Raw genomic sequence first — 14,455 nt, 5'->3', positions numbered from 1 at the left:
AAATAGCACTGGGTGAAATAAAGTAACATGAAGAAACACTGACAGGCCACCCTACTTTCAGTTTTTGACAATAGAATGATGCATAGACATAAGATATAAAATTTAGACAGATAGATAGATAGATAGATAGATAGATAGATAGATAGATAGATAGATAGATAGATAGATAGATAGATAGATAGATAGATAGATAGATAGATAGATAGATAGATAGATAGATAGATAGATAGATAGATAGATAGATAGATAGATAGGAAATGGTGCTACTAAGAGACAAACTAATGCCATTTTGGTTCTGTTAAGAAGATGAAGAGAATCCATGTGGATGACTGGAGAGGTACTGTAAACTAGACGTTTTTGTGGGTAGATAGGCTCTTCCAGAATTTTGAACCACAAGCTTGTGTACTGTAGAGTTCCCTGATATAAGCTAATGAATATTTAATTAGGGGGCTACCAGAACACCATCTGCATGCTCCCAATTGTTGGATTACAGTAAGGAATTCCAATGAGGACATGTGTGAGCTATCAGTTTCTTACATGAGGCTGCGTAGCCAAAAGACATGAAGGGTGTGTGGCCATTTGAGTAAAGGACACAGGTGTAGAAGGAAAAAGGAGCTGCTACTGTGACCTCAAGGTTCCCTTAGACAAGATGGGACTTTGGGGGCTTCTCTAGATCAGGGGTCCCCAACCCCCGGTCCGCGGCCCACTACCGCCGTCTGACAGCCAGGCCGCGAGAGAACTGCCGGCAACGGCGACTCACTCAGACTTTTCAGAATGCTTGGCGGGCGGGGTTTTGCAGCGGTGCAGAGAGAAGAGAGAGACCAAGGTGAGAGAGTATTACAACAAAGTATTTTTACGGTCCCGACAGTTTCCCCATATGACATGAGTCTATAGAAATCACGTTACTACGAAGTACATTCAGCAGATGCTTTCATTACAACGAAGTGACCTTGAAATGCTTGAACGAATCATCCACAGAGCAGTTAGATCTGTAGTCGCAGCTCAGTTGTGCACGTTTGCACAACGATCCCCAAACAGAAACATTGTAAAAAAATCTTTCTTCGAACTTTCCTCGTACTGTTATTTTTTTTTTTTTTGCTGTTTTTGTTGTCTGTGATTTTCATTGATTCATTTTGCTTATTGCTTGTCAACATTTGAAAAACATCCATTGGAATTTAACTCATTGTCACCCTCCTATAGAAACGGCAGACACGAAAAAAAGATTGCAGTATTAATGTTTGTGATGTGCAATCTATTGGAATGGCAAATGTAAAGCATATGTCTTTGTTATATGCAAAAAAAGAAGAAAAATCTCAGATTGCAAATGTATGCAAACTGCTTAATAACTTTAATAATAATAGAAATGTTATGTAAATTGTGTATAAAACTGCCCCCCCAACCAACCAAGCCCATACAACCCCCCCATCCCCCCAAAGACCGGTCCGTGTACAAATTTGCATCTAATAAAGTGGTCCTTGCTGTCAAAAAGGTTGGGGACCACTGCTCTAGAGGATATGTAGAGCATGTCATAGCCCTTTGATTCTGGAGTTTGGTTTGGCCATACTTGTACAAAGGTATTGTGGTCAGAACTGAAAAGAACAAGAGAGAAATATGATGTTTTAATTGGGTTTAAATTTGAGGATGACAGGTGAATGAAGTGTGCCACTGGCCATTTTGGTGGTGATGCCTAGTGGTATAGCAGGGCTTTCACTGTCCTATTCTTTGCTTAGTATTTTGTAAAATAAATCAATTATATTTCAGTACATTTGATCTCATTATGATCTTGGTTGTTTTACTTTTTACTATCCTAAATAACTAAACTATCATTTTGAATTATTTCTAATGCCATATCTCTACAGAGGATATCTGCATAACCAGATCAGTGTCACAGGTCCTGGAGACTATCCCGACACCATCAGGGTGCCAATCCACAATCACCTATCCATGATCCATGTTTTAATTCTGGAGAGCACTTAATCCAGCCCAGGGCCTTCTGGGCCAGAGGCTATCCTGCCTGCATCTCGTACAATACAGGAACCAACCATGGATAGAGTGCCACTCTACAGTAGTACACCTGATTGTTTTCATATTAAGCAAACATGTAATGTGCACAAAAAAAATTAATAATAAAAGTTTAGTGCTCTAAATGCTGCAAATATTAAATATGTGAAAGTGTGATGAAAAACTGCAAAATGCCTAGTAAATGGGTAATAACTGCTTTGAGAAGTTTCACATTAAGAAACAGCCAACTGTTATCATGTTAAGAAGAGAGGGAAATCGTAACAATATTATTCATAATGATACCTTGGTCTTTTCTTGATATGCTATGAAACAGCAAGATATAAATTAAATATATAATGAGGTAAACTTCTGCAATGAACTGGCATTCCATTTACAGTTGGTTTCTGCCCTGTATGGTGACCTTTGACTAGAAGTTAGAAAATGGATCAATGACGGGATAAATGAACCAAAACCAGAACTGTACACCTGTATATGGTGTGCCACGGACAGTCAGGACCCTTACCTGCCTGGGATGTTTTTATAGTAGAAGGCTTGGGGAAAGGGTGTGCACAGGGCATTATCTCCCCTGGATCACTAGGTGGCAGCCCCCCAAAGGCACCATCGATTCATGGGAGTTGGAGTTCAAAATAGACCTGTTGGGTTCCAAGGGTTCTGCCAGGAGGTGCTGCAGGGCCCCTGCTTTGAAGGGCTTCCACCTTACCTGGAAGTACTCCTGGGCCACACTGTTAGGGTGTCTGTCTGAGTTGAGTTTGGGTGGCTGCTGCGCCCCCTGCAGTTCACAGGTGCTTTACGCTTTATCAGCTCTCTATGTATACATTTACACCTTACTATGTGTCATCCTCTGATCTGTATACTACAACCACCTTGGCTCCTCACACTCCTGCAGTTTATTGAACAGTTTCGACAATGGATGGAAGAGGAAATTTGATGTTTATCCAAAGAGATGACAACCAAGAAGAAAATAACAATGGAAGAGAGATCTCCATCACACCACTCAGTGTGTTGCTCCACAGTACCTTAGGCTCTCTGTGATTTCACATAGACTACATTTCTGATGTAGACCCTCATATCACTGTGACAGAAACTGGAATGATGATTACTGTCAGACTGTAAGGCACTCTCTCCTAGTTACTGGGTTGGCTACAGTGTATCCACGATGAGATAAACTCTGGAGTACGCATGTATACTTTTAATGAATAAAAGATACAATGCGTCCTTTCTGTCTTTTCCAAACATAATTACATGTGTGTTATTCTCTTCTTCCTTTAGTGTAGACACTGAAACCTTTTGTAAGCCTCTGCTTTCCTTTTCAATGTGCCCAAGGGCTTAATTAATTCAGAGCAAGCTGGCTCCCATATAAACACACTGCCTCTTCCATGGCAGTGAGGTGTGAGAGTTTACCCACAGATCCATTTGACTTGCAGATTTCCCTTCCAGTAAACCTCACATTCCTTTTTAAATCACTGCCCCAGATGTCTCTGGTGCTGCTGGAATTCTAGTTACCCGTGAAGGCATGGCAGGGATTGTGACCAGGGATGCTGAAGCAAGCTGGGCACCCCAGTCTGTTACAATGGTGTGACACTGTTGATCTTGAAGAATGACTTGACTACCAAGTATCCATTTCAAGCTAGTTACAAACATTTGATGAATGGGTTGGGATGTGGGATGGTAGTGGTAGGTAATATCATAAATGTGCAAGTGCTTCTTTCAATGAGCTTCCTTCAGAAGTCTAAAAGTACCGTTCGCTTTGTAGAACTCAGTATCAAGATGTGCTGAAGGTAGAAAGTATCAGACTTCCCAGGGTGAAAGACCAGCCTGCCCATTCCAGTTTCAAATGTCAATTCCAGGCTTCTTAGCAGGTTTGCCATTCCTCTGATTATCCAAAGGGTGGTCGGTAGTGCTGTACGGTGCCCAGGAGTCTCGCTGCATGCATTAACATGTCGAAACAGCTCAGCCAGCATCAAGCACCCCATGGTGACACCGCAGTTTACAGCCTAGTCTGATGGGTGCTAATGACTAATGTGCACATTGCATCCATTAACTGAGTGCTTTGCCGATGTGCTTTTATGCCCAGCCACCTGAGAAGAAATCTAACAGAAACCAATAACGAGACATTCCTATCAAAGCTCCCACCGCTATTTCTGCATCCATATGAATAGGTTCTTAATTGCAGGTATGCGGTCCTATTGAGCTCTCATGAAAGGCTGAGCATTTTTCTCCCTTTAAAGTGATCACCATCTCTAGCTTGTTTTTCCCCTGAATGCAATTTTGTTCCCTTTTATCTACTACTTTGCTTAAGTAGGTTTTTTTCAAAGTAATACCACCTATGCCACATTCACCCTTCCTCATCTATTTAACCATTATATCATCTATTCATTATCAAAACTGAACGATATGGATCAGTCAGGAGGATCCTTTAATCAGAATACCTCAAAAAAACTATACATAAGGAACCTGAGGGACCATGTGAGCATGAAATATCTGACTAGTTCAAGGAACAGACTCATCTGGTTAAACAAATGATGCCACTATGACCAGCATTGGAATGTCCTGTTCTGTCTCTTTGGATGCCATAGATCAAGGGCAGACATACGAGGGTCTCTTGTCAGCCTTAATTTGTCTACTGAAGTGTGCTATGGTATATGAGTTATGACCAGCTTCTAGCTATGATGAAATGTGTAATACCACACCTGCCAGGACAGTGGGGCTTTTCCGAGATGGGACAGTTCCCTGGTGTGTAAAGTCTACATACAGTTATGGAATTTGTTTATTTTATAATTGCTGGTTTAATGGTTAGTGCTTTTGCCTCATGGATCTAGCATTTCTGGGTTCAGATTACATGCCCAGTCAATGCCTGAATGGAGTGTAAATATTTTCCCTTTGCTTGTGTTCAGTTTTCTCTGGGTATTCTGGTTTTGAACTTGCCACCCCAAAACTGTTCTTGTTGGGTTGATTCTACTATGTGAGAGTGAGTAGCCCCTGTGATTTACCGGTGGGCTGTCCAGGTTTGCTTATTGTCTTGTAATGATAGTGTCCAGCCTAGGATAACCCTGAATTGGATTCGGTATACTTTAGAACGTTGCGCTGTCTTATCTATTTGAAAATAAGGTATTTGTGTTGTAACAGAAGGCAGGGGTGGAATGATACCCTGTCTGTGATGGATGGTGCTCTCTTAGCTGGCTGGAAGGCCAGTATAATGGAAGAATAGTAGGAGACTGACTCTCAGGGCCAAATGCTGGGTGGCAGCATCCCTGTTGTGGAACTCCTACTGGATACCCTCAGAGCTGCATGGGAGTTGTAGTTTCAACAGGCATCCATGTTCATGCCCTGGAGTGCAGGTGGATAGGAGCTGCAGGGAGGAGGCTCCCCTGTCACTTGATCAGGAAGCGCCTCCCAGATGTTCTACTTTTGTACTGGAAGTACACCTGAGTCCAATTGAAAAGGAGCCCTTCTGCCTCAGCCTGGTGAGTCAGAGTCAAGAATGAAGAAGGACGGTGCTCTTCTAGAGAGGAGGAAGGAGAAGTAGAATATTAAATGGTTATAGAATTTATTTTCAGACAGAAGACTAAGGGGTTTCCACTCCATTTCGAAGAATTTCTCTGTTGATTTTAAGTGTCCCTACACTTGTAATGACTGTATGGTGTAGACAGTGTCAGAGCTAGGTAATGTTGTGCCCTAGGCCAAGCTTGTTAGTGTGCCATCCAAGTGTTTAGTAGCTGAACCGTGAGTCCAGTGTTTTTCCCCTCTTAGATCTGCGACCTAGGCAAATGCCTAATTCGCCTTCATCATGGTGCTGGCCACTCAGATATTAGACACAGTTCTCCCATTATTTTGTGTGGGATGGGTCGATAAAAGGGTTGACACTGGTCTTTTAAATGACACAGATTAATTTTAGTGATGGCCACAGAGGGTGACTATCAATTAATTTGGCATGGTCATGGCTTTCTTTTTTTTTTTTTTTTTTGTGTACTTTTTCTTTTCACGCAAAATACACCAGAGAAGTGTGGGGATATTTTTACATGCAGTAGCAGTAATGAGGTCTCCAACTGACACTACGTTTCTGGTGGCCTCTTCGTACTTGTTTGATTCCCTTTTGAAGTGTGAGTGATATAAGATACTTAATAAAAAATATGCAGGATCTTTGATAAATTATAACCATGGATATCTTAACATTAGGGTAGAAGCTGGTTGTATAACATTTCTAACTTTATGGCAGGTAGGACCAACCTGTTTGCTGGAACAGAGGGGGCGAATATGAATAGTTCTTCAGCAATTTGTGCTATGGTTTTGTATCTCATTTTGTGACATCTTCACCACACAAGTGGGTCTGTTGTGGGTGGGATGCCACTATCATTCACAAAGCACTTGTGTAATTAGTTATTATTCAAGCATGAATGACATTATTGCCTCAGAAGTATAAATGTCATTTTCTTTTTTAACAGTTGTTGAAATTATGTAATGAAAATAAAAGTTATTTCATTTTTGTGTATTTAATTGAGCCAGTATTGCAACAGGTTGTTCCCCTGTAGTTTTTACTTTGCTTAAGTATAAACTGGATGTCATGAACTAGGAGTTCCTAAGAACAAAAGTCCTGTAAACTGTTTCAAAAAGAAGGAAGGAAATATTCATCTATGGCTTGAAGCAAAAAGGGCAAACAGAGAATGTTTATAAATTAAAGATATATTTTCAAAAATGTTCTGAAACAAGGAGGCTCCAAAGAGCACAAAAGACCCAGAACAAGTTGCCTTAAACACCAAAGGAAATACACGGCAAACAAATCCCAAAAACACAAATACAGAAAAATCAAATCCAGTAATTTCACAAAAACAGAGTATTAATAATAATAATAATAATAATAATAATAATAATAATAAAACAAAATAAAGAAAACCTCACCAACTCCAGTGCATTCGATGAACCGTAAGGGACTGCTTGTTTCCTCAGCCCGTTGAAGGAGATGGACAGGTGGCCCCGCCTCCTCCTGCAAAATACAGTAGAACCTCTGGTCATGAATGTTTCCGAACATGTACAAATCGGTCAAAAAAGTTCACCAAAATGTTGCATCGGTTTACGACCACACGCTCTGGTGGTGATCAAAAACACTGGCGGCCAGTTTCCCTTCCGGTTCGTACGCGCCAGTAATTTCCCATTCTCCATTTCCCATTTTCTTTTGTTTGCGTATACAGGGCCTAACAAAGCAGCTGACGTTGCAGAAGGAGTTACAATGTTAACCAAGCAGAGGCCTCAAGTGCTGGAAGAGGTGGAAAAACTGTTGCTAGTGTGGTTGAACGAGAAGCAACTTGCAGAGGATAGCATAAACGAGGCGATCATATGCGAGAAAGCCAGGATTCATGGCAATTTGCTGAAAAAAATTCCTTCTTCGATTGGCGAAGGTGAAGAATTTAAAGCCAATAGAGGATGGTTTGAAAAGTTTTGCAAGAGAAATGGCATTTCATTTTTTTCCCTGTGCTTAAATCTCATAAAAAAAGTGTTTACAGCGAGCGGTCCTTAAGGGTCTAGAGCAAAATCTTACAATGTTAGTTTTCTCTGTTATTCAAGGTTTTCTCAGTGTTATTCACTGTTCTTACATTTAGTTTACTATTACACTGTGCATTCTATGGTATAATTAACTATTTTTGTACTTAAAAAACGTAAAAAATATACATATTTACATACAGTTTGTACGGTCTGGAATGGATTAATTGTATTTACATACAATCTTATGGGGAAATTACATTCGGGTCGCGACCAAATCGGGTTGCGTCCAGAGTTTTGGAACAAATTACTGTCGTGACCAGAGGTACCACTGTACAAGGAACATAACAGAACCAGCATAGACCCACAGAAATGAAATGATATAAAAAACTAATAAAAAAACATAAACTAAAGAATCAAAAATAAATAAAAAGGAAATACCAAAGGAATTTAAACTCAAGCTGAAACATAACACCAGATAATGCCAGCTCCTTCTGTCCAGTATGAATGCCTCAATCTAGGATTGACTGCCCTGATATACATGAATTTGTCAGAGTAAAGATTTTAATAACTTACTAAACTATTCGTTACTTCTCAACTTTTTCAACATCAGTGGAAGAAGAGTAGAAACATTTGGTACCTTGCTTATTTATTAAAATAAAAAACAAAAAATTGAATTTCTCAGGTTTGTTGTTGACAGAATCGCTCAGAACTCAAATAATTGCTGAATCTTTCATATCTTTATATTACATATTATTCTGTGATTATTTTGCATTGCTCGGAATGATGACCTTGGCCATGGAAACTTACTATTGACTTTGGCGTAGTCAGTGGGGTGCAACAAAGTGAATTTAGCTTTGTAATGAAGGACCAAATTTAAATCTGAGATTAATTTCTGCTATATGTTGTGATCGATGGTTTTGTGTGTGTGCCTATAGGGATGTAATAACTGATGCTTGGTCATGTGATACAAGCATGATGACATATGTTTTTATAAGACGATTAAACTGTGCATGTTGATTTCTGATAGAGTTCTTGAAAATAGACTCCTGCCTGCTAACAATTCTGAAACATTACAGCATGAACGTGGCTGAGGACATGTCGGGTCTTTGTACTCAAAGTACGTTTTTCACATTTTGTAGTTTTGATGCAGTGTGCCGCTCAGGGAAATATGTTCTGCTTTTGTATTTATTGCCCTCAACTACTTAAATATCAAAGCCTTTAAACATCATGTTTCAAGGTGGAGAGGCCCAAAGAGATCACACCACTCCTCTACAGAGTTTGCTAATGGTCCCTTCATGAAAAGAAGTTAAACTGCTAATTAGCTAAGCAATTTAGATTTCAACATACAATTAATGGTCTTTTCCTATAGAAATAAGAGTAAATGACTTAGATTGCCATCCTTTGGCTTAAATAGCACAGGTGCTACAGAGCTAAGTGCCTCCAGTGAGTCCTGTCAGGGCTCCGCTAATTAGAAGCACATAAGCAAGATGTCTAGTAAGGAAAAATTGTGTTAAGCTGTCTGTCTTGATGAGCTCGGGTTGTGAGGTACGGAAGATGCTCTGTGCCCCAATACAGAAAAACAATTAAAAATAAATAGTACAGTTATGACAAAATGTAAATGCAAGATGTCAAAAGAATGATAATATTGTTAAAGTCAAAAATGTAACAAAATTTGGGTACCATCTGAGCTTTCTTCTCTTGTATCCATTGTTTCCAGGATTGGCCTCAGGTCTCCCAGGATTCACGCCAGGATGGCAGAAAATCAATAGACGAAACACAAAAATAAATTTCTGTTTGTTAGATTAATGATGGATTTATGTAAAATCAATTCACTGAGTGGTCTTGTAGTCCGTTGCTATTGATTTATTAAAACTATATCTATTGATTTTTTTTTCCAACTTCTTTACTTTTTTAACATGGGAAGGGCCATAGTAGAAAAAAATACATATAAATCGTGATCACAATTTCCTTAATTTGTTGGAACATGAGAAAAATTTAATGAGCTCTCTCGGGAAGTGTCACAATCCGCTAGGCCAAAAAACATCAGTAACTTGATATTAGAACATGTGATAACTTTATATCTTATCTGAATTTTAGGCTATTTCTGGTTATGGTATTAGTAAGAAAATATAGTATTATCCATTGTGCATTTGAAAGGTCTCACGAGATACAAAACTTTTGCAGTGATGAATGAATGGATGGATAACCATGTTTTCAGAATACACCAGTTCTTTGTCAAAAAAAGTTTGTAATAATTTGATTTTACACCTGTGTACTAGTTTATTTATTTTGAGCTGATTGTTCTGCCAAATCAGCTTGGAATAATGTAACATTTGAAGACAGATTTCTTCCAAAAGGGCTGTTACTAGGTACTGGCTGACTGGGGGCCTACACTTTTGCACATTCGACATTTTAATGTTTATTTTTTCAATATGGTAAATGTGGCAAATACAAACTAAGTGTACATTAAACAATACAGAAATGTTGGTTCACATGAATGTACAAACCGCAGTTTCACTCACACAAAGGCACTGAACTTCCTTACTGCTCTCCACTTCCATACTTGTTATGTACTGCACAAGCAGTGGGGATTCTAGCCATTGTGAAAGACAGAGGGCACTCTTGAGCTGTCTCTGCAAATCCAGAATGAATGCCGGCTTGGTCAATGCATACTAAACAGTGTTGTGAATAAATAAGACAAGAGTATAGTGACAACAGCAGAGAAAAACAGAAGAAAACAGCACCCCTAATACCGATCAAGGCATTTATAGAGTGTCTATAAAAATCATTCACCCCTTCAAAGTTTTCACATTTTATTGTTAAATAACATTGAATCGCAGTGGATTTAATTTTTTTTTTTTTTTTTTAAGAAAAAATTTTTATGTCAAAGTGAAAACAGATCTTTTCAAAGTGGTCTAAATTAATCACAAATATAAAGCACAAAATAATTAATATCTCAAGTATACACCCCCTTCAGTACAGCACTACCTAATTAATGAGGCCATTTGGTTTGAGAAGTCACATAATTAATTCAATGAAGACCAACAGTCTGTAGTCAAGGGATTTATGTGATTATTGTATAAACACACCTTATCTGGAAGGTCCACCTTGTGGTGAGTCAGTACGGTGGCCTAACCCACGTAGTGAAGACAAAAGAACACTCCAAGCAACTTTATGAAAAGGCGATTAAAGAGTAGGGTGACAAGAAAATATCCAAGTCACTGACTATCCCTTGGAGTCCAGTTAAATCAATCACTAAGAAATGGAAGGCTTGATGACAAGAAGAAGACTAGTGAGGGAGGCCACCAAGAGACCTCTGAAAACCCTCAAGGAGTTACAAGCTACAAGGGTTGAGCCTAGAGAGACTGGGCAGACAACCCCAGTTGCCCAAGTGCTTCACCATTCATAGCTTTATTGGAGAGTGGCAAAAAGAAAAACAGACATGACATCTCAACTAGAGTTTGACAGAAAGCACATGGGAGATTCTGAAGTTACCTGGAAGAAGGTTGTACAGTCTTCTTAATTAATTATTAATCAAACTTTATGGCCATTAGTCTGAACACCAGGTTTAGCATAAGTAATACACTGCTCATTAACAATAACGCTTTATTCCCATGATGAAGTATGGTGGTGGCAGCATCATGCTTTGGGGATGCTTCTTTGCAGCAGGCCCTGGAAGGCTTGTGAGGGTGGAGGGTAAAATGAATGCAACAAAACAGAGGGAAATCCTGAAGGAAAACCGGAAGCAGTCTGCAGGAAGATTTGATCCCAGAAAGACAACTCCAAGCCTAAAGCCAAAACAACACAGGAATGACTTCAAAACAACAATGTTAATGACCTAGGGTGGCCATGTCAGAGTGTCCAGATCTCAATTCATGTGACAATTTGTGGCTGGTCATGATAAAGGCTGCTCACTCATGATCTTATTGCAGCTTGACAGAGATGCAGCAGTTATGCAAAGAAGTGTCCAGAGATGGAAAGCAGATAGAGAGATACCTGCGCACACAGACATGGCTGCCAAAGGGGCATCTACTAACCACTCACTTGAAGAGGGTGAGTACTTATAAAATGTGATCCACTTTACTGAGAACTGTTTTCACTTTGACATTTAAGAATCTTTTTGTGTTGATCATCGCTCTATTATAAAAAAAAATCTTGGACGGCTTGGAAGGAGACGATACGTGATTTTGTCAGAGACACTTTAACATCCCACGAAACAAGGTAGTGAGACAAAAGGACAGCTGCTGTACAAGCTTTTAAATGATCGACGCACAGTGAGACAAGCAGAAAACGCAGCTTGGCAGCAGCAGCAAGCCAGCAGCTGATCCAACCGCATCTCCTTAGCGTGCGTTCAACCCCCCCCCCCCCCTTTCACAATGTGAGTGGCAGAGACGCAAAGTGTCTGGCCCGTAGTACATCCCCATTTGGAAAGGGGGGGGGGCGAGTGACGCTAGCAGGGGCAAAGCCCCCTAGTTTTCAAGAATTCAAACTTAAATCTACTGCTTATCAACATTGTATAATCACAAAAATGTGAAAACTTCCAAGGAGGTGACTACAGTAATCCCTCCTCGATCGCGGGGGTTGCGTTCCAGAACCCCCTACGAAAGGTGAAAATCCGCGAAGTATAAACCATATGTTTATATGGTTATTTTTATATTGTCATGCTTGGGTCACAGATTTGCACAGAAACACAGTAAGTTGTAGAGAGACAGGAACGTTATTCAAACACTGCAAACAAACATTTGTCTCTTTTTCAAAAGTTTAAACTGTGCTCTATGACAAGACCGAGATGACAGTTCCGTCTCACAATTAAAAGAATGCAAACATATCTTCCTCTTCAAAGGAGTGCGCGTCAGGAGCAGAGAATGTCAGAGAGAGAGAGAAAAGCAAACAAATCAATAGGTCTGTTTGGCTTTTAAGTATGCGAAGCACCCCCGTATAAAGCAGTTGCAATGAAGGCAGCAGCTCACACCCCCTCCGTCAGGAGCAGAGAATGTCAGAGAGATAGAGAGAGACAGATAAAAACAAACAATCAAAAATCAATACGTGCCCTTCGAGCTTTTAACCCCTTAACCGCCCTCTGCCGGATATATCCGGCATCGTAGCTTTAATGCTGACGCCTTACTGCCGGAATTATCCGGCACATTTGCCTGTGGTTATATGAATGCCTGGCGCGTAGTATAACTGACAGTTTGGCATGGGTATTATTACTACGTTGTATTTCGACAACTCTGCGCTTGTATTGACCGATCACGTGATGTGATTCGAAAGTGAAAGCTGTGAATATGGCGAAACGTAAACTGACTTCAAGTGAGGTTTTGCAGGCGATTTTGGATAATAATTCTGATCATGATTGTAGCAGTTCTGAAGAAGATTTTAGCGACAATGATGATTCACAACGTGCGCTGCATGATACTGTGAATGACGGCGCATCGGATGACGGCGATGAGTGGGTGTATCCCCAGCATCTCAACTGGACTGCTGCCCGTGGTGAACTACCTTTTCTGCATCCGTTTGAGGCAACGTGTGGCTTTACTGTTGATGTAAACAATTACACTGCTGAGCAGTTTTATGAGCTGTTTGTGTCACCTGATTTGATCAGACATTTTGCTCATCAGACAAATCTGTATGCAGCACAGTTTATTGAGACACGTAACCGATTCTCTTTGCTGCTGAAATTCTTTCATTTGAATGACAACAGAAATGAGCCAGATAAGAAAGATCCAAACCGTGACCGCTTGTTCAAGCTACGTCCTTTGATTGACCATTTATTTGAAGCATTTCAGTTGCCCTACATGCCAGGACCATCAGTTACAGTTGATGAAAGTTTATTGTTGTGGAAGCCTGAGAAAAGGTACATTTTGTGTTTTATTATGTGTTTGCCCATTTCTAGAACTTGCACAACATTTAGTGGTCAATACTGCTTGAATAAATGTAAAAAATGTAAAAAAAATGTAAAAAAGTAAAAAAACGAAAATTGTTCAGATTTCACCAGGCGTGGGGAATATTTAGGGAGTTGGCGGTTAAAGGGTTAAGTATGCGAAGCACCGTGCAGCATGTCGCTTCACGAAGCAGCTGCACAGAAGAGAGCAATGTGAAGATAATCTTTCAGCATTTTTAGACGAGCATCCGTATCGTCTAGGTGTGCGAACAGCCCCCCTGCTCACACCCCCTCCATCAGGAGCAGAGAATGTCAGAGCAAGAGAGAGAGAGAGAGAAAAGTAAGTTGGGTAGCTTCTCAGCCATCTGCCAATAGTGTCCCTTGTATGAAATCAACTGGGCAAACCAACTGAGGAAGCATGTACCAGAAATTAAAAGACCCATTGTCCGCAGAAATCGACGAACCAGCAAAAAATCCGTGATATATATTTAAATATGCTTACATATAAAATCCGCGATACAGTGAAGCCGCGAAAGGCGAAGCACGATATAGCGAGGGATTACTGTACTTTTTATAGGCACTACATGTATCCCTGGCTGTGCAGTGACCTGCATTGTTCATTTCCCACACAGTAGTTCACTTAATCAATCATTCTTTATCTCCTACAGTATATCTCTTTCTCCATTCCTCCTTCCTGTCTTCCTCCCACTAGCTGAACCCTTGTCTTGCTCACTGAAGACACCTCTGGGTCACTTTTGAGGTTAGGATTGTGGAAGCCCTGCAAACCTGAGTCTTGAAGGAGCTGGCGTCCTAATGTAGAGCGGTCAGGGGTCCACAAATGTTGTAGAGGGTCCCTTTGTTGCTCTGTAGTGGACAGATGGACTTTGATTAGACTATTTGTCTTTCCCCATCGCTATTCTCCAACAGTTCCCCTTGAATATCTACTCTCTGGGCACACCCAGGACCACTGTCCCCTGGCGGTACTCTGTTATTTCCTCTGTCATGTCGATAAGTGTCAAAATTACTAGAGTCTATTTTCATTTCTCATCAAAACCGTGACTTTCAGCAGCCCCT

At 40.3% G+C, this 14,455-nt stretch overlaps 1 protein-coding gene across 1 annotated transcript in view; it reads left to right on the top strand.

The window, feature by feature from the left end:
• Window positions 1–14,455, top strand: part of tenm1 (teneurin transmembrane protein 1) — a 900,581-nt gene that overhangs the window by 229,050 nt on the left and 657,076 nt on the right.

The sequence above is a fragment of the Erpetoichthys calabaricus genome, chromosome 12 (assembly GCF_900747795.2).
Source record: "Erpetoichthys calabaricus chromosome 12, fErpCal1.3, whole genome shotgun sequence".
Classification (NCBI taxonomy): Eukaryota; Metazoa; Chordata; class Cladistia; order Polypteriformes; family Polypteridae; genus Erpetoichthys; species Erpetoichthys calabaricus.
This window is presented reverse-complemented; position numbering and strand designations above follow the sequence as displayed.